The sequence below is a fragment of the Danio rerio genome, chromosome 14 (genome assembly GCF_049306965.1).
Source record: "Danio rerio strain Tuebingen ecotype United States chromosome 14, GRCz12tu, whole genome shotgun sequence".
Classification (NCBI taxonomy): Eukaryota; Metazoa; Chordata; class Actinopteri; order Cypriniformes; family Danionidae; genus Danio; species Danio rerio.
In genome coordinates, this window is record NC_133189.1 from 39,647,343 (window position 1) to 39,675,000 (window position 27,658).

Genomic DNA, 27,658 nt, shown 5'->3' on the forward strand with positions numbered 1-27,658 from the left:
AAAAAAAAAAACACACTTTAAAAAAATCTATAAACTTATTTAGCAGTGATGCACAGAATCAAAATAAAATCTAAATATATATCCACGATTCCTGTATATGAGTGGAAACTTTAGTTTATTATTTAGTTATTTTTCAGTAAGGAGACTTGTAGAATAATTTATGGCTTCAAGTACCTCCTGCTCTTTTAATATTTCTAAAAATAAATCTAAAAATGGTAAGGTTTTCTCAAAACCTCTTTTTAACATTTGGTAATACTTATAGAAAAGTTTTAGAAAAATCACCACTTTAAGATTTCTGAAGAATTATGTAAAACTGAAGACTTTATTGATATTATAATCTTATTTTGTATGTGAATAGACTGTGTTCAGCATAAACGAGTACACCTCCTCTAAAAATGAATCATTTATCAATTTCTCAGTGATTATAGGCAATAATCTTTCTGGTATTTAAACAAAACAGCTTAATAAAACAGTTACAGTGCCTATAGAAAAACATTATAACCTCCTTGAACTAATTTGTTATGCAGTCTGAAATCAAATCACATTCCAAATAACCTTTCCAGTCTTAGGCTTCTCCTAACATGTGCCTTTCTACAACTTTTTTTTTTCCTGAAGGTCTTTTGTAATGTGAGTAAAGGTATAGATTGTCACAGGATATGATGATTTTCTATAGGCACTGAATCCATTAAACACCTATATCTAATATATTTAGGAATAGAAATATAATACAATTAAATAAATTCAAACAATTTATTGCAATTATTTTTATTGATTTATTTATTTTTATTATTGTTATCATTTTTATTTATTTTTTATTTTATTTATTTATTTGTTTATTTATTTTTTCAAACTACAAATTTCAAATAAATATAATATATAATTTTTTGTTTCTCTTGATTTTTCGTGTTCATTAAAATTGAATTTAATTGTATTTTATCTCAAACACATTCATTTAAGTTTACAAATCTTTGGACTGTGATATTAAGTTTTTATCCATTCATTTTTATTTAACAGGGTATCTGCAGGGTCTTAAAAAGTCTTAAAATGTTTTAAATTTCAAAATCAAATTTTTAATCCCTAAAAAGTCTCAAATTGACTGAAATATTGTCTTGTAGGTCTAAAAATCAACTTATTATTATTATTTAAAAAAAAAAAAAAAATTTTAGGGGGTTTTCATCTTTAATGTGATAGGACAATGAAGGACAGACATGAAAGCATTGAGAGCAGAGAGAGGTGAAGGAGTGGCACAGGACCTCGAGCTGGGAATCGAACTCAGGTTGCCATAAGCACCTTGGTGCTATATATGTCGGCGCACTTAACCACTATGCTACTTTTCCTGTTTATGTAAAGCTACCCAATAAATCCAACACACATCCAATCACCAACAAATACATCTCAATAAAACTTTTAGAACAGTATGTTGTACATATTGTACATTAAGTTTTTATATGTTGTTAATTAAAAATATATGTACATAACTGCTTGTTTTGACACATTATTGAAAATAGATGGCTAAGAAATAACTAATTAGAGTTATAGGCAAATCATATTATATAGGGCTTTTTTATCTTATGTGTCATAAAAAAAAACTTTAGAGTTTAGCCCTATACAAGTCAAAAAGTTCATTCTTCACGGTCTTAAAAAGTCTTACATTTGACTTTGTGAAACCAGCAGAAACCCTCTGTTAAATTAGTTTCAGTTTTGGTACTCACTAATCTAATATATACATAAGACAGTATAGTGCAATACTTTTTCACAATATTACTTTTTTTTATGTAATAAAAGAAAACCTTGCTGACCCCAAACGTTTGACTAGTAGTGTACAAACATAATTTATCTCTGATAAAATCATAACATTACATTCAAAGAAGTCAAACTAAGCGATCCTCCATAGTGGCTTTGCACACACAATCTGTTCATGCATATACAACAATACACGCTCTACTGTTCCATACAAAACATTGTAAATCAAAGGGAGCAGTTCAAAAAGAACTCCCCATCACTGAGGAAAAAACAACAACCTGACAACAAGCATCCTGCGACCAGAAGCCATTTGTTTGCTAAGAAGTAATTGTTTAGTGATCGGCACGGGGTGTTCTGAGGCCCTGTTGTTGGGGTTGTTGAGTACATGGCGCACTCTGAAGTGTGCATGTATGAATAATGAGCAGTGAAGATGCGCAAGACTTCAGGATCATGTGCAGCCAAGCGTGTCTCCTACCCTTTTTTGTTTAAAAAGTTCATACAAGCGTGTTGCATTATTATTGAGGGCGACACAGTTCCGTTTCTGACTCGGAGCATGGGTTTTCTGCAGATTAAAGTGTGTTTAAGTGTCAAAGGTGCGCTCTCATGTGTGTGTTAATAAGTCAGTGGCCTGTGCTATCAGATGAACACAGCTGTAGGTTCACTTCGCGACTTTGCCAGCAATAGTGTGCGTGTGAGTGAGTGTGTGTGTGTTTAGGAGGTTTCTACCTGGCTGCTGTGTCTGTACGGCTGGCCCGTTTCTGCTCCACTGAACTAGAACGCTTCACAGTGCTCAAAGACAGCTGCAGCCCCTCGATGCCACGTGGCATCACCTCCACCCAGCATACAAACACGCTGTCCATCACTTACTCTTTTTGATCGTTTCACTACAAAAGCTCTCCTGAAATGTTTCCTCAAATTCTCTTGTAACTGTTTGTGGTCTGGTAAAATGGTTTGGCCAATGGACCCATGTTTTCTATGGTAATTAAGCTATAGCCCATTCAAAATTTGTAGGCTAAAAATGGCTAAAAATGCAAAACATGTATGTATATATATGACTTTTGATCAGAAAACCAATCATAAATGTACATTTTTGGAAATTTTATATAATCTGAAAGGTGAATAAATAAGATTTCCATTGATGTTTGGTTTGTTGTGATAAAACTATTTAAAAGTCTAGAATTAAATGGTTAAAATACTCCCAAAAATACTGAGAAAATCACCTTTAATGTTTTCATATATTTATAGACTTGTAAAAAACATCTTCATGAAACACTTTACTGATGATTTTTGGCATAAAATCTATTATTTTGAACCATATCATGTATTTATGGTTGATTTATTGCTAAAAATATACCTAAAATTTACATATGTAACATACAATTTTGTGTTACAGGGTAACATATATTGTTGGAGGCAAACTGATTAGCCCTCTTGTGAAATTGTAATTCTTTTTTCAAATATTTGCCAAGTAATGTTTAACAGAGAAAATACATTTTTACTTTATTTCCTATTATATTTAATTTTCTTCTGGATAAAAAAAAAAATAATAATAATTATTTCAGTTTGTCTGAAATATAAGCAATTTTTAATTCTTTTAAATCATTTTTAAAGTTAATATTGGCTACAGAACAAACCACAGTTGTCTACTTACTTGCCTAATTGCCCTAACTTAACCAAATTAACATAGTTAAGGCTTACAAATTAAATTTAAGGCTGAATACTAGTATCTTAAAAAATAACTAGTAAATATTATGAACTGTCATCATTGCAAAGACAAAAGAAATTCATTATCAGAAGTTAGTTAAAACTATTATGCTTAAAAAAGTTGCATTCTGTAAATATTTAATCTCTAATCTCTAATAATATTAAAGACAAACACAAATACCATCCTACTTCACTTAAAGATCCCCTGAAGTGCAAAATACGCACAGCTTTGTGCAACGTGTTATGTAATTGTAACTAAGACACAAACACAGGGCGGGGCATGTCAAGTAGCCCCTCCCATTTTCCAGGAATAGCCAAAAGTGTTGTGGAGTCTGTCTAACTTATTCTCTGCTATAAAACACAATCCTGAATAGTATCACTTTCATATTGCATTAGTATGTTTGGGGAATTTTATGATTTGCAAATTGCAGCTACAAAGTTGCATGTGCTTTATTTATTTTAAAGTGATATACATCGTTTGTCATCTACATTGCGCATACCAATAATAAAACCTTTGCAATAAGTATGACTGACATCAGGCCGGTAGCCAGCCTCTTAAGGGGTTGATCACACCGAACTCGCTTTTTTGAGTTGAGAAGCACCTTTTTTGGATGATTTATGCGCCTTGCTTGTGTTCTAACTGCCTGCTGCGCCTCGCGTTTTTACCCTTGCACGCTGTGCAGTTGCAGCTGAAAAAAGTCAACTCTGAGTGGAAAAAGCATGTTAAGTAAGTTGCCTCTTTTTCATTCTCCAATCAAAAGAAAGCAGAGGTGGGGTTTCTGTTGAGATGCCTGCAGTGTTTGTGTTGTCAACTACGGAGACTTTTGAAGATGGAGGAGAGACTTGTGGTTGCTGTTTTGAGTTGTCTGGAGCTGTATGACTCACAAATCTTGAATATCACAATGTTATTAAATGTCACAATTATAACAATATCGACAGCAACACCTGCGCACAATGAGCAGCTGATTTAGTTGTTGCGCTTCTTTTTTTCTTGTCAACAAAAAGGCAGTGTGGTGCGCCTCGCATTTTTGGAACGTAAAAGGAGTGGTTCTTTTTTTACTCAAAAAGTGAACCTTTTTGCCGTTATTCACCTCATTTTCTATTTATTTATTTAAATGAGGTTCAGATACTGCATTTTATTGACATTTTAAGCACAAATGTTTGCTGGATTATCTGGTCCGATGGTTATCATAGCCACACTCTTTATTGTAACAAAAATATTTTAATAAATATATTATGTTTACAAAAATGTAGTTTATTTACAAATGTGCATTTAAACTGTAAATTATTACAGTTTTATAAATATTGTAATGAGATTACAATTTTATAAATATAAAAAATACTTATTTTTTTAAAAGCTAATTTATTATCATCCTTCATAAAACAAACAAACAAACAAACAAAAACATAGGAATCTGTTAAAACTTGTTTTAAATTAAAAACTGTAGCTTATAGGCAAATAACACACTGGCCACTCTCCTCAATCAGAATTTGTCCATTTAAATAATAAAAATTACATTTGTCTTAAAACCTTCTTCTATTGGTTATTTTCACAATTTATGCTGCCGTACTGTCAAAAATGAGCTCATATAAAGGCCAAATTCTGCACTTTTTCAGCAGGGGGGTGGGTCTTTTGAACCCCCTCCTGACTACAGGTCTGTGGTAGGTTTGTTTTTCAGAGGTAAGAGACTTTTTATTCCGTAAACAAAAATAGCGTTAGAAGAATGACACTAACATATGAGCGGACAGCATTTAATCTGACTGTGCATACTGAATCTCAGGCACTCCTTACTGGAAACGGGTCTAACAGAAGTGTCAACTGCTTTCACACGTCTTTCAAAATAAGTTTGGAATCACTAAAAACACTCAAAACGATCTTGCGACAAACTGATAGAAACGTTTGTGGTTGAAGTGAGCAGCTGCGCTCGAGGTCACTGCATAGACTCAGGTGCGAGGGCATCGCTAATTGCCTGCAAAAAAAGGAATTAGTTTCCTTTTAGTCACGTGTGTTTGCAAGACATGAAAATAGGTCATTTTAAATGAGAGGCGGGGGAGAGGAGGGAAGGAGGGGGATATAGAAGAGTTTACAGGAACTTTGGATATTTTCTTGGCTGCATTTGGTTCTGGGGTTCCCAACAAACAAGGCTCAAGATGGAACAGAATCAATTACAGCCGGCGCAGGCGCTCCCAAATTCATCAGAAAATATGATTTTGAGCGTCTTCCTTCCCTTGAAATTATTTAGCTGAATAAATAAGAGCTCATTAGTGTGGTCTTGTTTCAAAGAGCTGATTAGGTTTTACAGCAGTAATTAGCAAGGCTAGCGCTAATTCCTCTGGAAGAGTAATGAAAGTGATTTCCTAATTAGGTTCCTCTCATAAGACAGCACAACAGGCCACTTCAGCGAAACCAGAGGAATGTCAGGGAAATAAAGGCAACTAACAATGCCTTATTAGATTGTTAAAAGAACAAATTTTACCCGCAGCGGTGTGAGATTTGGCGCTCACGGGACCGTCGGCTAACGGTTCGAGTTTGGGAAGCTTTTGAAAATGTGATTGGGGTAAATTGAATTACTTGCGTGATGTTAAAACGGGTGCGCTAGTTAGTGTTTTTTCTCAGAGGGTGTGTTAAGTTTACATGTTTTTCAGGGGGGTTTATTAAATAAGCTATATCTAAGAATTTTCTTGCATTAATTGCTTTTTTATTGAGAGTGTGTGCGGACGGCTTGCAACTTTAAAACAAGATCCTCGCCAGCTTACTGGTAATTTGAGTTGCCTATATATGAAAGCCTGTTGACTAATATGTGAAAGAATGTTTAGAATGTGCAGAACAAGCTATTCTAATAAAATAAAATAAATAAATAAATAAAAAATAATAAAAAATAAATAAATAAATACAGTAAAAATAAATAAGTAGAGAATTTTTTTTTATTTTAATTAAATAATTTCCAAATAAATTTAAAGACAATTTTTTAATCATTTAACGTACATTTTTTGAATATACAAATATAAATTGGACCTTTATTAACTAGTAGGGCTTCCCTATGAGGATGATTGTATTTGGTGGCCCATGCCAGGTTTATCCAACTAGAATTTTTATTTAACATTTTTATTCAACTGTTAAAAAAAAAACAAATCTTAGGCCCAGCGGTGTGAGATTTGGCGCTCACGGGACCATTGTCTAACGGTTTGAGTTTGGGAAGCTTTTAAAAATGTAATAGGAGTAAATTGAATTGCTTACATGAAGTTAAAGCGGGTGTGCAAGTTTGTATTTTTCTCAGAGGGTGTGTTAGGTTTAGATGTTTTTCAGGGTTTTTAATAAATAAGCTATATCTAAGAATTTTCTTGCATTATTTTACTTTTTTTTATTGAGAGTGAGCGAACGGCTAGCAACTTTAAAACAAGATCCTCGCCAACTGATGTTGCATATGAAAGCCTGTAGACTAATATATGTGAAATGTATGAATTTTTAGAATGTGCAACTTAATGCGGAATAAGCTATTCGGATTAAATTAAAACTTAAGTAAATAAATACAGTAATATAATGAGTAAAGATAAAAATATTTAATAATAATTAAATAATTTCCAAATAATATTTTAGACCCTTAATTAATCATTTAATATACATTTTTGAATATACAAATAAAAATCGGGCCTTTAGTAATTTCAGTAGGGCTTCCCCATATAAGGGTGATAGTTTTTGGGGGCCCATGCTAGGTTTATCCAACTAACATGCTTTTATTCTACTGTTAAAAGAACAAATCTCACTTGCGTCAGAGCAGGATCAGCTTTTAGGACCACCAGCTCACGGTTCAAGTTCTCAGACTCATTAGGAAGCTTTTGAAAATGTGATTGAAGTCAATTAAATTCCTCATCTGAAATGAAAACTGCTTTTCTTTTTAGTTGACGTCGAATGGCTGTATCTTATCTCATTTCATGTGTAAATGTATGTGTGTCGCGATTGACTCCTCGTCTCCTCCTTTTCTTCTCCTCTTTTACCTTCTGAGCTCTGTTAATGCCCCAGTAAGATTATTTCAAATACTTTAATCTGCTCTCATTGACACGGACACAAAAGGCCAGTGACATCTAATAGCAGGCCTTTTCACTGCCTCCTGTTTCATCTCTTTCACATCCCTCAGAAGCTCTCTTTCTCTCTCTCTTATTCTCTCTCTCGATTTCTTTCTCTCTTATCATTGTGTGTGTTAGGAGTAATTGAAGCTCAATAAGCCGTACAGTAATGGAGAAAGGTGTCGTTCTATCTCCCTGGGAACATTGGAGTTGGTGCCTTCATCACTGTGTGGATCCTCTTAAACACTGAAAACTCTTAACCCGATTATGCTTAAATAAACTGACAATGCGCATGGCAATGTAACCATGTTAACCCATTTTCCTATATCAGTGTCATAAATGACTTAAGCATAAACCGATTGTTTTGATTTTTCTCAGCAAACATTTTTGTGTTTAATAGATGTCTAAACATAGACAACTTGGCTAAAACAAGGCTAAACTTGGGCTGTCAGTGAAAATCTAATATACATCTAAGAATAACCCAAAACTAAAGTAATCGTCAAATAGACAGATTAGACAGACTGTGTATGTGTAGTCATTCATTTCTGTTTATTTGTTTTGGACTATTCTTAGACGCCTATTAGATTTTCACTGACAGCCAAATTTAGCCTTGTTTTAACCAAGACGACTATGTTTAGACATCTGTAAGACATCTATTAGACATCTTTTAAAACAAGAAATGCTTGCTGAGTTGTATCAATTCTGTTTTTTTTAAGTATGTAAACAAATTAACAAGCTTTTTGTTGTTGTTGTTGTTGTTGTTGTTGTTGTTGTTTTGTTTTTTTAAATACATGTATTTTTGGAGGACTTTTATTTTTTTTTATTTATTTATCAGGATCACCATTAGCCACTATCAAGGTAGTGGCTATTCTTCCTGGGGTCCATCGAACATAACACAAAATTACATTAATACATAACAACAAAGACCAATAAAAATTAAAATACAAAATTCATACATAAACATTGGGATCAACAATCCACTTAATATTGTTCCATTAAATACATCTTAAACGATTTTTAAACCCCATTTTACTCGTTGCAAAGCATGTAATGTCTGATGGCAATTCATTCCATGTTTTCATCCCTCTATACATTTCAGTCAATTGCTTTGCATTCGTTTTCGAAATGGGAAGCAAAAACTTTAATGCATAGTTTACCCAAAACTGAAATTCTGTCCTCATTTATTTATCCTTAACCTTTTCACAAACCAGTTTCTTTCTCCTGTTGAACACAAATTGATTTATTTTTAAAAAATGTTTGAAATTGGTAACCACTCACTTTCATATTATTTGTTTTTCATTCTATGGAACGGTTACTTGGTTCCAACATTTTTCAAAATATCTTAATTTTTTTTCAACAGAAAAAAGAAACTCATAAACATTTGGAAATACTTGGGGTAGAGTAAATAGGGAGTACATTTTTGTTTTTGGATGAACTATCTCTTTTAGTTTATCCAGACAGAGTAATGTTTTTGTAGGGAGGAAATATACACTGTAAAACCCAATAAGTTAAGGTAACCCAAACCATTTGTAAAAAACAATTGCAACAAACCATTTAAGTTCAAAAACTAATTCTAATGAGTACTGTGAACTTAATCTATTTGAGGAAATAAAGCAATTCGAACACAGTAAAACCCAATGAATGAAGACAACTTAAACCAACTGACTACTGTAAATCCCAATAAGTTAAGGCACCTCAAACCATTTGAGAAAACCTATTGCAACAAGCAATTTGAGTTAAAATATGAGTACTGTGAACTTACTCCATTTAAGTTAAAGTAATGAGGCATTGAATTAACTCTTAATTTTCAGTAAACTTTGCGTTAACTGCACTCATTTCATTTGATAAAGTTGAGTGTTGGGTTTTACAGTGTATAAAGAAATATACTACAAATTTCAGACACCATTGACCCAAAGAATTATGAAAATAGGTTCTTATCTTGTAAAACAGATGTGGTACTAATCAAATGTTGCATCTTGAGAAAATAATTTATGAGCCACAAGCTTTCCACTGGCATGTTGAAATACTCTTTGGTCAATACTCTCTTTTTTAAATTGTTTATTTAATATGACAACTGGCATACTGAAACACTTATCAAAGAAAAAAATGTTGGATCGGATTTCTTAACTCGTAATGTCGCTAGTTAACACACACATTTTTTTTCAACACATCCCGTAATTTCTAAAATATCAGCCTCTACCAAATGGTTTATGCATTGATTTATGGTAAAAATACCAGACTTAAAACATACATTATGGAAAATATGAAGTGTAAGACCAGTTTATTTAAAAACATAATGAAAGTAAAACTTTTTTTTAATACTAAATCATCAATATTTATTGAAGTGTGCCATAAAACATTTCAAGTTTTAATTTAACATGTTTTCTTTTTTTTTCTTTTTTTTTTCTTTTACAATAAAAGTCAAGTGTACTAGTGCAACAGGATGTTTTATTGTTTTTTTTTTTTTTTTTGGTAAAACAACAATGCTGTGGGTGTAAACCATTACTTAAAACAGTCAGTCTTTAAATGACTTTAACAGTCATTATTTAAAACAGTCAAAATATGGTCAACCATTTGGTAGAGCAGGCAGTTAAAGAGTTAAATGGGGTTTTATTGGATTGCTGGGTTATTTGGTTTGCATGTAAACCATGACAACAGGTTATTTCAATGTTATTGTTTATTTATTTATTTGTTTATTTATGTGAGCAATCTGCATATTCATATGCATGTAAACACGTTCGCTGATAGTGATTTCGCAGTGCAGAAAGTTCAGAGTTCCTGTGCTAACCGTGGGAGTTGCGTGGCTCTGCGCTCGGTCACGAGCCCTGACCCTGCTGGAAGGCTTTGTTTGTGATGTAATCTTCAACATCTGGATATCCACTTCATGAAGAAATAACACAGCGAAGGATGGAAAACGCCATGGAGTGGGGTTGATGTGCCCTTTCTCTGAATGTTTAATGGAGGTCTTTGGCTCCCAACTATTCTGCCGGCCAGATCTGACCTTCTAGAAGAAGACCTTCGGCTCTCATGAAAGCAGAGCAGGAAGTCATGTTTCACAGGGGGCTTTCACAGAATCTTTTTTGCTTTTGGTCTTGGTCTTGCTCGGACACTCATACAGGATGTGCTGTTTTATTAAGAAAACTGCATGAGAATCCTGCAGAGCATTAATTTAACAATTAAAACTGTGATATAGGGTACTTTAGATGTAATGATGCAGGCTTAAAACTGAAGATTAACATTAACCTTGACAACATTAAATATTTAAAGGAGTAGTTCAGTCAAAAAGAAAATTCCCCCATCATTTGCTAAACTTAACGCAGTTCTAAATCTTTATGAGTGTCTATGTGTCTATGATTTATCTATCTATCTATCTATCTATCTATCTATCTATCTATCTATCTATCTATCTATCTATCTATCTATCTATCTATCTATCCATCCATCCATCCATCCATCCATCCATCCATCCATCCATCCATCCATCCATCCATCCATCCATCCATCCATCCATCCATCCATCCATCCATCCATCCATCCATCCATCCATCCATCCATCCATCCATCCATCCATCCATCCATATCTGTCTGTCTGTCCGTCCGTCCGTCCGTCCGTCCGTCCGTCCGTCCGTCCGTCCGTCCGTCCGTCCGTCCGTCCGTCCATCCATCCATCTATCTATCTATCTATCTATCTATCTATCTATCTATCTATCTATCTATCTATCTATCTATCTATCTATCTATCTATCTATCTATCTATCTATCTATCTATCTATCTATCTATCTATCTATCTATCTATCTATCTATCTATCTATCTATCTATCTATCTATCTATCTATCTAGTTGGGTTGTGTCACGGAGCGGCGTTGTATTCCAGCAGTATGTTTGCATTAGTGGATTAGCGGGCTCTATTTCACAGAGCTGTTCTCTGAATCGGTGGCCAGAGAGTGATCCTCACAGGCTGGAGCTCCCATTGTTAGCGTAATCCTGTCCGGTCTGTAGCCCTATTGTGTGGCAATTAAGACTGAGAGACTGTGGAGAGCTCAGCGTGAGCATGTATGTGTGTGCGCGCGCGTGTAGGCCATGAAAAATGCAGTGGAAGAAAGTAATTGTGGTAAACATGTTTCAGTGTTTTCTCTGAAAATGAACCCGGGGAGTCTTTCGCAGTGAAAGAGATACGGTGAAGGGAAATGTGTGCATCAGGCTTTAAAAAGTGTGCGTGACTCTCCTAGCTGGGCTGTCACAGCTGCTGAAAGGTGATGTGCTCCTATGCAATGACAATGTCTGTTCCTGGAGAGAGAGAGAGAGAGGGGGGAGAGAGTGTGTGTGTGTGTGTGTGTGTGTGTGTGTGTGTGTGTGTGTGTGTGTGTGTGTGTGTGTGTTTGTGAGTCTGTGTGTATAGGTGCATATGTGTGGCCTACTTAAGCCCAAACGGTGCAGGAATAATAAAAGGGCAAGCTCTGGTGTTCTGAGTTAATACAGGGTTAAAGATATGCAGCTCACTGTCAACAATCCCATCATCCGCCTGGATGATTCCCAAAGAAGAGCATGCACTTCTCTCCAGTCGCCCGTGCCTGTGTGTGTGGCCCTGTGTGCGCTGACAACTTCACTCTCTCTATACACCCAGTGGCCACTTTCTCTTGGACTCACACACGTGCACATTCATCTAAATGGTAATGTCACATTAGCAAATCTACTGTTTTCAAATTAAGAGTAAGAAATCACACTTGTTAGTGATCTAGTAGATTATGCTTCTAATATTCATCAAGGGCAAACATTTTAGAATGGCAAAATTGTGCTCTTGTTCGGCTTCTGCTCATTAAGTCTGCATTTAATTAATCAAAATACAGTAAAAACAATTTTGTTGTGAACCATTTGAACTATTTAGATTAAATTGCTTTTTTATTTGGATATAATTTAAAAATCTACTGTTTGTTTAAACTTTATTGTCTGTTCTAATTGTTACAGATAGGAAATTTGTCCTTAACACTTGACATAAATACACCCATACAACAGTTAGATAAAAAAACAACAACACATAATAGCAACACACAACGAGATAACGACTTACATTTAAAAACTATCTTAGCCCCATATGTATTAGTACAGATCATTGTCAACATACAAATGATCCGATTTAGGACAACAACCGTAATTGGGACAAATTACTTTTTATTAGTTTTTCTTTGAGCTCTAGGAGTTTTAAACCTTTCTGATGGTAACTATTCTAATGCTGAGAGGAGGGGATGTGTATGATCTTTAAAATTCGCAATTGCTGTTTTAAGAAATTGGACTAAATGTCCAATTTCTTTTGATTAATAGGAATTAAATCAGCAATTGAAGTAGAAATCTTTTTTATTATTATTATATTATAACATTAAAACATTATTATTATTATTATTATTATTATTATTATTGTTGTTGTTTTTGTTGTTGTTGTTGTTATAAAATTATTAAAAAGAAAATTGGGCATTTATTAGAAGTAGAAACCTTTATTATTATTATTACTTTTATTATTATTATTATTAATAATAATAATAATAATAATAATAATAATAATAATAATAATATTATTATTACTATTATTATTAAATAATAATCAAAAAGAAAATTGGGAATTTATTTTAATTTTAAACCTTTATTATTATTATATTATAAGATTAATAACATATTATTATTAATATTAATAATATTTAAGAAATTTGGTATTTTATTGAAGTAGAAGTCTTTATTAATATTATATTATAACATTATTGACATATTATTATTATTATTATTATTATTATTATTATTATTATCAAAAGGACAATTAGACATTTATTTGAAGTAGAAATATTTACTATTATTGTAACATTAATATATTATTATTATTATTATTATTATTATTATTATTATCAAATAATCAAAAGGAAAACTGACAATTTATTTATCTTTTGTAACTTTATATATTAATAACTGTCACCTGTGAACAATTTAATGCTCCTTGCTTATTAATCATCTTTAAAAATTCTTCCTGAACATTTCACCTGCAACTCATATTGTGCATATTTTTGCACTCTTCAGTGTATGGGATGCTGCATTCATTGCAGACAACTTTTGCAATAATTCTTCTTTTTTTGGTGCACAAATTGCATCTACAAGGAATCACTTTTTATGCATGCAAAAACAGCTATTCTTTCCACATCACGCTTGTATCTCTCTGCCTGTCCAGCCTGTTGTTGCCACTCGGGCCATGAGGTTGTGATCTCTGGAAAGGCTGATGGGCCCTTCAGGCAAGAGTGCTGTAAACCCTGGCAGTCTGAGTCTCTCCTCTGCTCTCATAGATAAGAGCCACAGATCAGCCAGATCACTGATCCACTTCACACGCTTCAGACACAGATCTGACCAGCAGGATGACTGATTAGCCACTCGATGCTACCGACAACAGTCAGCGATGAGAAAGACGACTTCATTTTACTCCAAGAAAAACAACCAAACGGTCTCATTTCCACACATACTGGTGACACGGATCAGACCGCTGTTGTTTTAAGAAGCAAGTGTGAGGCCGTGTGTTTGTGTGTGTTCATACGGAGGGTATTGTTGATGTATGCCATTTCCTTGCGAGTGTGTGTGTGTTGATTGAGGAATGTCAGACAGGAAGTGCTCCTCCCGGGGAAGGTGATGTCACCGCAGCTTCAGGGCGGCTTCCTGTCTAGTTGTGCAGCAACAGATGCACTCAACTGACTGAGTTGATTGCTTTATTTTTTCAACCGTAAGCGTGCGCATACAAATTAATATTGTTATACTTGACTTTTTCGTCTAAGTCTACTGTAGACTACTGTGTACTCAAAATACAGCAGACTGTAAATTCCATGAACAGTGCATGCTGGGAAAACATCCCTCTCTGACTCTCTCCGCTGGGTGCTCTCATGCAGGGACATCGGGGTAATCCTATTAGTTCTGTCAACACACACACATACACACACACAGTCAAACAAGTGATCAACCCTGTATGTAATCCATCAGTCAGATCCATTTTTATGGAATTAACTTATAGAAAAAATTATGTGAGCAGCATATTTATTTTTTAGATACATTTGAGAAAGCCGATTCAAATGTTATCACTTGATTGAATGGACGTTATCAGGGGTTATCAGCTATAGATATGGGCCAGTAGTTACCCTCTATCCACATGGTTATTCAGCTATAGATCACATATTGCTGCGGTCGGAAGTTAACAAGAATTATTTGTATTAATTATTATGCTTCCAATTAATTTTTATTTTATTAACATCTACCCCTACCCCAAACCTAATCCCAACCGTCACCGTAATGTAAAAACAGATCTGGAGTTTTCTCTATTAGTATAGCTGATTAACCATGTGGATGGATGATAACAGCCTTCTGAGCCTACTAGTAGGCGCAGAAGGCCCTTATTGGCCCATATCTATCAGCTGATATCTACTGATAATGCCCATTCAATCGAGTGATAACATTCGAAGAGGGTGTTTGAAAAACAAAATACTGAATTTACCTTTTGGTTATTTTTAATGGTAAATTTTTTGGTTAAATTAGTATTAGTATTTATGAATATTGTTGTTTTTATGGTGCATAAATATAAGCAAATTATGCATAATCAAGTACTTTTTATGGAAAAATATAGTATATTGACTTTACTTTTAGTTTAATTTTAACACCTTGTCATTTTTGCAGCCATGTTGTTTTGTTTACAGTAAAAATAAATAAGTAAAATTTCACAGTTTTTTCTTGCAGTAAAGAGCACCTATTTTACCCCTTTTTCAAGATTTAAGATAAGCGTTTTGTGTCTCCTGAGTGTGTCTGTGAAGTTTCAACTCAAAACACCCTTCAGATTATTTATTATACCTTTTATAAGTTTGGAATTTTCTGCTCTGAGCACAATGCAGCTGTTTTTGTTGCCTGTGCCTTTAATGCTAGTTCTCCCCGCCCACCGTTCCCAAGTGCATGTCAGACTGTGGCTCAATCTCCGCCTTGGCTGTGTCAGATAAACAGCACAGTGACAGACATGAAAGAAGCAGATCTCGCGTAACGTTTGTGAGAAATACTACAGTAAGAACTTCCCCAATGATTATTTGATGTATTTGTTGTGGAGTTAATTCAAGCCTTTCAGCAACAACTCACACAATGTTGCTACAAAGTTCATGCACACACACAGCAGACACACATACAGCATGGCAAATTGACTGGGTACACGTTAATATCCATCTCTGTATGGATATCCATTATGTTAATTTACAAATGAACCTGATTTAACGTCCACAAACCGGGATTGAAGCGTCTTCTTTTATAATTTTACTGACACATGGCTGTGGTGATAAAGACAGTAAAATTGCTGTAATTCATTACAAACATGCACTGTTTTAATAATGTTTTAAACTTGTAAAACTCATTTTGATTGATGATGACTGATGATCACAGAGAGCTCAACAGATCTTTTAGTCCCAGTTGCTTTGTGCACGTCCTGTCTTCTTGATATGATTATATGCATTACTACAGAGAAATGTTTTCACATGGTTGCAAATCAATTCAGTGGGTGGGAAAACTGTACTCCTACTTTGCGGTGGGCCTCAAAATGGGAAGGACTTGCATCCTATTTTAATGTCAGGAAATGTAAAAAAAAAAAAAAAAGAAAAAAAAGAGAGACTTGTTGCGTTTCTATCACTTCAGTATTACTATAGACACACTATACCTACATACAGTTCTGTCCAAACAGCTCACAAAAGATGATTTTCATCATGGATGCCCTTAAACAATGTTGAGTACATTATATCTGTAAAATATCTGCCCTCTGGTGAACTGATCCAGTTTTAATAGATTTTAATCAGAAAAAGAGAACAAATAGTCCTATTAAGAGCATGATTTCTTTCTGTTCTGAACACATTCTGTGTTTCTCTCTTTCATCCATATGGTGAGGGCAATCAGAATTTGGTCGATCTATATTTAGCATTGTGTACCTCTCAGTGGGTGTGTGTGTGTGTGTGTGTGCACAGAGGGAACCCCCATGTCTGAAGTCCATTGTTGTGGTTTGTTGTGTTTGGGATGCACTTCCTGTGGTGAGAGGTCAGCGGCGCACAGCCTCGCCTGCCTGCTGAATAATTCATGCCATTGACTTTGTGTCAGCTTTCACAGGCGTGCCCAGGGATGTTTTATTCATTTATCTCATTTAGGGGCCCTGCCTGCACCTGTTCCACCATTAAGCACCCCGCTCATTTGCATTAGATGCTAATTTAGTTTACCGGCAGCACTGGGTTCCCCTATTTTCATTATACTTTCTTAAAAAACAAATATTATACTTTACACAGTACATCGATTTTTACATGCACTATGAATCCATGCGGCGTAAGTCTTCAAAGTAAGAAAAAAAGAAACAGAACAGATGAGAATGTGAAGAATGTGTTAAACACGCATTGTTTACTAATAGAGATTCTTGTTTAATAAAATATTGTGCCCCATTACCAAATCTCTTAATGTTAGAAGTGTGTTAAAAGGAGTGTGTTTGTGTGTGTGTGTGTATATGTGTGTGTGTTTAGAAAGTGTCAGAGGGAACAGACTTGCCCTGGAGCAAGTTAAGCACAGATGTGCCTCTTTATACCCCTTCTCTAAACTCCCGCCCTTTTCCCTCACTCCGCATGAAGATCACCTTTCTTTTAAACACACACACACACACACACACACACACACACACACACACACACACACACACACACACACACACACACACACACACACACACACACACACATACTCTGTCATTTCCACTGTCATCCATCTGTCTCTCTCCTTCTCTCTTTGTTCTATTTTTATCGCTGGAATCATGTCGTCAACTTTGCTATACATTCTTATTCAATTCACGTAAAGAGGACAGAATTTATTCTGGTGTTGAAGGAGTGCTTTACACAAATATGAAAGTTTGCTGGTAATCTACTCACCCTCAGGCTATCCAAGATGTAGGGGACACTTTTCTTCAGTAGAATATTTAAGAAGATTTTTTTTGCATTTTAGATTTTTATATGGGGATTCATAAAATGCCAATAAAAGGGTACCAAAACTGAAAATAAAATCTCAAACAGTCTCAAAAAAAAGTACACAAGTAAAAAAAAAATGTGGACTGTGACAATATTTCCAAATAACGGACTGTAGTAGGGTTATTAATTGCTAAAAAAATGTGTGGTGGCATTTAAGCTGATTAAAAATCTAGGCAACTCTTTATTTTGATGGTCCATTTGAGTATTAGTAGACTGTCTGCTTAATATCTGTTGATACTGATCCTTCAACAGACATTTAACTGACTATAAGAAACTTTGCAAGGTCATGTCAACTTACACTAGCTCCAACCTAACAAACTACTTATAATCCAATGAGAATTAGTTGGCATGTAGATGCAATGTAACTTAAATTCAACAAACAGACCAGTAAAATAAAGTGTGACCAACGACTAACATCAAATAAATATTACATTGAATTTATTTGTATTTAAACGTTACTATTTCTTGCACAGTGTTGAAAAGGCCTCATTTTGTGCAAATATACACTAAATTAAAATAATCTCATTTAAAAATGTACAAAATTAAACAGAAATTAAAATTTTACTCAAAACACATAACTATTAATGGCAAATTCAGAAAACCAAAGCCAACTAACTAACTAGCAGAGCCAACTAACTAACTCTAATTAGAGCATTAGAATATAGTGTTAGGTTAGGGTAAGTAAAATAAGTTGAGATGGACTTGCAAAGTACTTGGTTTTGGCCTATAAAAATGAAATTTTAGCATACAAGCCAAGTGCTAATTTGGGGTTTCTTTCAAAAGCTTTCCATGCAGACTTGTTAATGCAAAAGTTTTGTAACATTTTATAGAAAACCCAATGAATTTTCATAAAACACTGTTGAAAGTTATTATAATAATTGTATATGCAGTCTCTTATAATAAACCCCTCCAAAAAAGAGGCACTTTTTTTCTGTAAAGAATTTGAAAGGGCACCTTTTTAGGTTCTGTGTGGTCTAGGTTGCTGGATTTAATTTTGTTGGTTTCGGCACATGTCAGTAATCATAGGACAAAAGAGAAATGTCTTTATCATAATCTATGCAAACGTTTTTTTTTTTTTTTTTCAATTCCAACTGATAGGAGAACAGAACCACTAATGGGGGTATTGGGCCAATACAGACCTTTAAAATTTGAAGAATGCAGAAGTAAATGACGTCACGGATCCGGTAATGGGCACGCACAGTTTAGAAGGAAATCCACTAGAAAATCCACAAAAAATGTGGATTAATAACCTACAGTAAATAGGGTCAATATTTAATATTCAAGTACACCTCCCATGTTGCCATCGTGAGGGTGAGATATTTAGGTAAATGTATTCAATGGACGACTTTGTATGTCTGTCCAGATCAGTGTTAGTTTGCGTGTATGCGTGTGTTTCGTCAGTATCATGCAGAATACCGAGTCTTTTCAGTGGCGAAATCTGCTCAAATATGTCTTTACCACTGAACGTGCTTTTTGCTGTTGGACTCATGCATGTTGGCTGTGTGTGTGTGTGTGTCTTGCTTTGAGCCCACCTGGAAATTAATCTTGTTTGTTCTGTCTGAGACTGACTACATTATGCCTTATGTCTACTGCTCTAATTGCTAAACCCTACACCGGCTCTGCCCAATAAAAATATCTGTCTGAACTGTTTCCATGCCATGTCCAGTCAATTTAATCTGCATTTGGAAGCATTAAAGAAACGCTTCATCCAAGAATGAAAGTTTCGTAATTTACTCTTCCTCTTGCAATCTGCTGTTAGTGAATTTCTAATTAAATAAAATTTATTATTTAAAATATGTATATTAAAAATTATGATTACTTGACTTTTAAAAACAATTTTACTTTTCTGTAGTGCTGGGTAAAAAATTAATCATGATTAATTGCATCGAAAATAAAAGTTTGTTTTGACATAATATGTGTGTGTGTGTGTGTGTGTGTGTGTGTGTGTATATTTATTATGTATATTAGGGGTATGAACATACACTGGTCTCATGGTTCAGTTCGTTATGATCATCATGCCATCGATTCGGTTCAATTCAATATCTGGGTGCATCACAGTGAATTTGACAATGCGTCCCATAAACAATTTGTTGTTTTACTTAGCAACACAGTATAACTTGTAATAAAATGTATAGTTCATGAATGTATTTTTATATATATATATATATTATTTGTAATACAATTGTGTCCTTTAATACACTGAAAAAAGTTATCTTAAATTCACAGTAAATTACTGGCTAATAATTGGATTACTTTCACAGTAAAATACTGTATATAAATTTACAGCATATTACTGTGAGGTAGTTTACAGTAATTTACTGTGATTTTGTTACATTCAATTATTGTGAAATTACAGCCATGTAATTTTCCAGTAGATAGTAAAGTCCATTACTTTAATTTCACAGTATTATCTTGTAGAATTCCCTATATTTTACTGTGAAGCAGGCTTTCCTCGGCTTGTCATTCTGACATCTACCCTCACTTTGAAATCATTTTGGGTGGTTAACAGTTTTGGTTTTATGAATCAATTACTTTTGTTCCGGTTTACTTTTGTTTACAGTTTATTACAGTTTTGGCTAAGCTCAAAATTATGTTCATTAAATATATATTTTATATTTCCATGTTAACTTTATAAAATTAAATAAAAGTGCAGTGCACCCAAAAATGAAAATGTACTATTATTTAAGATTTACTAAAATTTTGTTTTTTTTGAAGATGTAACCAAATAATTTTTAGGGCTGGAATAACATTATGTTATTTCTAAATAACAAAAAAGTGCCAATACTAGCATAAAAGTATATATATACACACACAGTTGAAGTCAGAATTATTAGCCCCCCTGTTTATTTTTTTTTTCTAATTTTCTGTTTAACAGAGAGCAGATTTTTTTTTTCAACACATTTTTAAATATAATAGTTTTCATAACTCATTTTTAATAATTAATTGGTTTTATTTTTGCCATGATGACAGTAAATAATATTTGACTAAATATCAAGACACTTCTATACAGCTTAAAGTGGCATTTAAAGGCTTAACTAGGTTAATTAGGGTAACTAGGCTGGTTAGAGAATTTGGCAAGTTATTGTATAATGATGGGTTGTTCTGTATACTATCAACAAAAAAGTTTGCCTAAAGGGGCTAATAATTTTGTCCTTAAAATGGTGTAAAAAAAATTTAAAGCTGCTTTTATTCTAGTCAAAATAAAACAAATAACACTTTCTCCAGAAGAAAGAAATATTATCAGACATACTGTGAAAATTTCCTTGATTATGTAATTTGGGAAATATTTAAAAAAGAGAAAAAAATTCAAAGGGTGGCTAATAATCTGACTTTAACTGTGTGTATATATATATTATTGTTTCTATGTTTGTTTGTGCAGCATGCATACATAATAAGTACACAAGTATATATTAATCAAAACAAACTTTCACTGCTTTTCAGTTTTAGTTTTAGATGCTAAACCAACACTTTTCTGAATAATTGTAAAATAGATACAAATAATAATAAACTATAATACTATATTAATGTATCCTTACATCTTATAAATGACTTGAATGTAAACTGTCTGCTATATCTCTAAGATATATTACTTTTCCCAGTATGGGTGCGACCATCTGCTGCATAAAACATATGCTGGACAAGTTGGTGGTTCATTCCACTGTGACGACTCCAAATTAATAAAGAGACTAAGCCGAAAAGAATATGAGTGGATGAATGAATACGCTGAAATGTAAACAAGCAAACTTAAAACTAGAAAAGAGTCAACAAATGGAGTAAATGTTTAACTTTATGTGAAATATCCCTTTAAACATCTCTTGATTGCAGTTGTTCTTAACATGCCAATCTATATCCAGGACTATAGGTTTTGGCAATAAATACATGAGTTGCAGCAGCTGTATAGGTCAGTGAGGTGTAATCACTAACGCTAATCATTATCTTCCTCCGTCAATATGCCATACATCAGGATTTCGAACACCAACCTTTACACAAACAAGAGCCAAGCGATGACTAGTACAGCTACTGGCTTGTTGTAGCTCAAAGCAAACCATCAGTACTCTCCAGTTTGATTGACGTCCTGTATATTTGGGCCTTAGGGCAGAGGATTGTGGGAACTGTAGTGCACAGTGAATGTGTGTTGGAGGCCAGCAGAGTTGCTGAGTAGTGGATGATTATGCAGCCCTAAGGTGTTGATGGCTTCACTGGGCTGGCCTGGAGCTTCCTCCCTGTTGTGTTCCTGATGTTTCTTTCTTTCTTGCTCTCTTTCACAGTCTTATTATTTTTTTTTTTTACTTTCCTGGGGCCGGGCAAAACTGCCTCGGGGGACTGTGGGTAACTGTGATTGACAGCCAGATGCAGGCAGAGGTCGAAGCTGCTTTAAAACGTCAATGGGCTTTCATCTCGTAGCGGACACCGGCTCTCTTTATACACACGCTCTCGCTTATTCAGTCTCTTTATGTGCTCGAGCACACGTAACGTGCAATCGACGCAAAAAAAGTATGGTGCTAATGCTATTGTAATGCAATATGGAGTGAATTAGCCACTTATGGTTACAAGTGCACAAGATAATTTCATGAATTCAGAGATTTGTCCTGCAATACTGGAAGTAAAAGAGTCTAGAGCAGGGGTGCTCAAACTTTTTCATATAAAGGACCAAACACAAAATATCATTGAGAGCCGTGGGTCAAAGGTAAATATACCAAACTTTATTATAACTTTAATGTATTTTAAAGTTACAATAAATTTGCCATGGGTATTTTCCTCATTTATTTCAAAATATTCCATGAATAAATAGAAAACATTACTTTAAATAGTACTAACTAATGCAGTATAACTTTTTAAATGATAAACTAATGCAATAAAAACATTATAACACAGTGGAGTTGACTTGATTTGCTCACCAATATCTCTATGTACATTTAAACAAAAATCTGATTTATTTACGCCACACATTTAATTTCAGCTACAGTACGTTTTAACAATAAAACAAACGAAGGGTTACATTAAATTTGAATTGACAATCTCAAAATATCCCCATCACTCTCCCTCTTTTCTCAGATAGGATGGGAGGTCAAATCGAAGGATATCAAGGGCCAACTTCTGGTCTAGAGCAATGAAAACTTTCATACTGGTTCAAAATATGATGGTCAACTAGTGTGGTACTTTTCATGACTAATGGAGACACACTGGTTTAGCTAGTTAAGAAGGTCAAAACATATTCCAGCATATAAGTCTGACATGAGGCTTTTTGAAAGAATCAACTTATGAGTGTACAAAATAATATTTTTTTTCTGCTCTGTTGAAAGTAAAACAGCCTAGACCAGTGGTGCCCAAACTCGGTCCTGGAGGGCCGGTGTCCTGTAAAGTTTAGTTTCAACCCCAATCAGACACATCTGGGCTAGCTAATCAAGCTCTTACTAGGCTTTCTAGAAACTTCAATTCAGGTGTGTTGAGGCAAGTTGGAGCTAAATTCTGCAGGACACAGGTCCTCCAGGACCAAGTTTGGACACCCCTGGTCTAGACCAAAATATTGTAATCTTCCATGTTGGTCCAACAATGGTTAACTAGTATGGTGCTGGTTGACTATTGGAGATGCTTTGGTTAAGATGGCTAAGAAGCACAAATGTGTAGGAAAAAGAAAAAGTGTGAAAAGTTTGGGGGGGGGGGGGGGGGGGGGGGGGATTATATTGCAAGATCATGAAAATATCTTGCTATAGGATTTTGTCCCATAAAAAGCTTTAAAAAATAAACTTTTCACATGTTTCTTTGTCCTACACGTTTATGCTTTTTAAAGCTTTTTTGGGGGGATAAATCATATTGCAGGATTGCAAGATGCTTTAAGACATGTTTTATTTATTTTATTTAATTCAAAAGGTAAAAATTATCGACCATGCTAGTCTAAAAACATTGGGTCACCTAGCACTGGGATCCCAATGAATCTGGAGCACAACAAAAAAGAAGCTTACAAAAAATAATACATAATTCATTACTAGTGTAAATAATCAGTTATTTAGTAAAACAACAAAGTTTTACCATGTTTATCATGCTAAAAAGAAAACAGTTGTGTTTATAGAAAAACTCTGGTTAACCAACTTGTAATAAAGCTTGCTGACCACAGGAGTCTCATTGGTTAATCTAGTTAAAAAGCCCACTACATATGCTAGAAAAAATAAAGTAGCCTGACAACTTTACTTATCCATTTTAAAACTTGAGCAACAAACAGATAAAAGTGAAACACTGTAGGGAAACATAAACTTTGAAAAAAGTGTGGTTAACCAGCGTGATGCCTCTCATTAAACTGGTTGACCACTGAAGACGCAACATTTAAACTAATTAGGAAGCCCACAACATATGCTGCAAAACAAAATGCAGCACACTCTTTGACATTTCAAGACTTTTTAGCATCAAAATAGGCATTGGCCAACACACACTTGGATTTGGTGATTTACTGTATGAGGACTCTCCATTGGTGTAGTGTAATTTATACTGTAAAATTGCTTTATGATACCACCTAACTCTAACCCTTCCCCTGAACTCAAACCCTTACAAGAAACCTGTGGCAAATTTTGAACGTCATATGACCCTGTTGAAGTATGACTTTTAATCGTTTTGAATTACGAGGACACAGGGCATGTACTCATAAAACACCTCAACATATTGTTATACCTAGGTCATTGTTTCATATTGGAGTCCTCGTAAACCAGCCAAACCGGTGCTCACACACACACACACACACACACACACATCTGTCTAGCAGGAGCTGGTGGGGGCGTCTCTCATTTCTCATGTGTTTCATCCTCCACGCGTAATCAGATTTCAGTGTTTTTTCGGTGCCGAGGAAAGAAGACCGCTCACTTTCAGAAAGATGCACCTCAGCCTCGCTGTCTCTGTCTGCTCCTCCATAGTCTGAGCATTAGCATCGTCTGAATTACAAACATGTCCTACCTGCTGACTTACACACTTTGGTAAATGTAGTGCGAGCTCCGGGTCCGTGAGTGATGTAGTGCCGGAGAGGAATTGCGCATCTCTATTATTAATGTGCGTGTAGAAGTAAAAATGCTAATCTTGTCAGTATTAATAGCCCGAACGCTCTCTGGGCTGCCTTGAAGTCCTGCGTGAAGTGATGTCAGGGTCCACTTCTACACACAAGCACTCGTGTTATCATTCAGTGTTCACATACACTTAGAATTGCACAATGAGAGAGAGAGAGAAGGAGAGGGAGAACTGTGGCCCCTGGCAGGGTAAATGGATGGCTCAGGTTTCAGCTCTGTGAGTGTTGGATGAAGAGAGAGAGAGAGTGAGAGGGCTGTGAAGGATATTCTGAATCACAAAAGGGTCAGAGGATGAAAAATAGATGGACATGTTAGTTCAGCTCTGGGTGAATTCAAAGCTGGTCGCTCACCTTCCCTCGGAGCTCACCTGACCTCCTGTCTGTGGCACCAATCTTTTTTATGAATACGCCGCAGAGCTGTTTGGTTTAGAGGAGTGTGTCCTTTGTATGTAAGTCTTTCAAAAGAACACAGCTAAGGTCTGCTCTAAATACTAGTGAGAAGGAATGTTATCCCGGATAGTTTGTAAAATGAAAATTACACACTGTGAAACTCTGCTCTGGCGAGGTCTGATGTTGAACATTTTCTCTACAAAAGTGACTTTTGTTGTTATTTATAGTTTGGATTATATATTGTAAACGATGTAGAGAGAGACAGATTTATCTATATAGCATTACTACACTACTATCACTTGTTTAAAAACTTTTCAACACCAAAAGTTGTTGGAGCTGAGGCCAATGTCCTATAAAGCCATTCAAAAGAGTAAATGATTGTTGTTTTTAGTTTGAACTATATGTTGTATAAGATGGAGAGAGAGAGAGACTTTCAAAGCTCTTTTAATTATAAACAATTGCACAAATAAAACATACAAAATCCTGATCAAATGACAAAAAAACACACAAAAGAGAGAGAGAGAGACTACAAATCACTCGCTAAAAACCATTTCAACACCAAAAGTTGTTGGAGCTGAGGCCAATGTCCCATAAAGCCATTCAAAAGAGTAAATAAATCAAAACACACATGTATTACAGAAGAAGAAACACAGTCAATTAACAGATATTTTTAACAGTGTGTAATCTTTGAGGAGAAAGTGATTCCAGAATGGAGGAGCTCAGTGAACAAATGAATACCAGATGATGGACAAAGAAAGATTTTATTATAACATGTCTAATATTGATATGCATTATTGCCATTTCGATTATTTATGATCTTCTATTTTTGCTTATAAAAGATATATATATATATATATATATATATATATATATATATATATATATATATATATATATAATTTTTTTTTTTTTTAGCAAGGATGCCTTAAACTGATAAAAAATGACAGCAGACTATTATATTGTTAAAATAGGCATATTCGTAATTGACAATGAACGCCAGAACAGAGTAATCCATAATTTTATTTTGTGTAGGTTGTTATAGCAAACAACAACCAATGCTTTGTCTGGGATACTTCATGAAGTATGAAGAGCTTGCCAAACTTTTTTTTTATATCATTTTATTTTATTTTGTTTTATTTTATTTTATTACTTTAAAAAATGTATTATTAATGTATATCACTCGATTTAATTTTAAATTTAATTTTAATTAAACTTTATTTAAATTTTTATTTTATTTCATTATATTTTTATTTCATTTTATTTATTTTATTTATTTTATTTATTTTATTTATTATTTAATATTAAGTTTTGATTAAACTTTATTTTACAATTATTTCTTGTTTACATTTCATTTTATAATTAATTAATCGCCTGATAGGAGCACAGAAGTTCAACTTAATTTACTGTTATTTTATTTTTATTTATTTATTTATTTTTTATTTTATTTTTTTATTTAAGCACAGAAGTTCTTCTCTATACAGCTTTCAAATCTAGTGAAACAAAAGCTTATTGTTGTGGGATTTGTATTTTTATTTTGGGGGGTTTTAAACACGAGCAATTTCAAAACATGCTTTGGATTCCATTGTTCGCTGCTCTTGTTCACTAAAGTTGATGACATCATTGCATCACTGCCTTCTTAATGACATCATGCAAGGAGAGAAATCATTGATGGTTTGGTGAGACAACAAGAATTTAGGATGGATGACTGCATAATCTTACAGTGATTAGTGTAACGGACTAAATAATTGTGTAGTTATGGTTGATGTACACCCATTTTAGGTCTTGCCTAAGATCTGATGAGGTTAAATCAGGTGTGTGTGTGTGTGTGTGTGTGTGTGTGTGTGTGTGTGTGTGTGTGTGTGTGTGTGTGTGTTTGATTAAACAGACACGTAAAATATGCATGACTCCAGTTGAGTTAAAACAATTAATGAATGTGAATAGTCTTTCCTGACAGTAGCGTGATATATGTGCAGATTGATGTGTACCGGACATGTTTGTTGTTTTTGGGCACTGGTGCCGTGCTGTCAGGGCTCAGGGTGGAGGGGAGTCCTAAAAAAACAATGCAGACCACAGTGGGAGGCTGTAGTCTACTTCCTTTGCAGTGCATACTGGGAAGTATCAAATGCACAGACACGACCATCCTAAACAAAACAGCACTCCCTATAATTCTTAAACATCTGTGACTGACAGCTGTGCTATAGCGTATAGTCTGGGTAAAAAATAGCTTACCTCAAAATGACCTGTGTGTAAATCTGGCCACGGTGTATTTTCATATAAGGTGGAGGCATCCTAATTTGCACCTATAGCACAGACAGGGCTTATTTTGCTCTGCTTTTCAGCTGTGCTTCTCGCTCTCACTCACCCTTTCTCTAAGGTCTAAAATCTCTAGCACAGAATGGCCTAAATAGTTGACGCAGTGCCTCTGGAGAACTGGGACATAATTCATTTGGGTCAGTGTGGCTCTCACAACCCCTTCACAAACATCTGAACAAAAGCAGACAGAAACATGAGCAGGCAGGGAGTCAGATTTAGGCTCAGTGAAAAAGAACAGAAATAAGAGAGAGAGAGAGAGAGAGAGAGCAACAAGGTGACTACAGACTAAATGATCAACCTCATGGCCTATTGCTGAACAGGCAGCGGACTTTCTATAGTGGCATGTCAACTGGT

The 27,658-nt window shown here is 34.5% G+C and overlaps 1 protein-coding gene across 24 annotated transcripts in view; it reads left to right on the forward strand.

The window, feature by feature from the left end:
* The window catches only part of ebf1a (EBF transcription factor 1a), a 237,335-nt gene that overhangs the window by 33,306 nt on the left and 176,371 nt on the right, over nucleotides 1-27,658 (forward strand).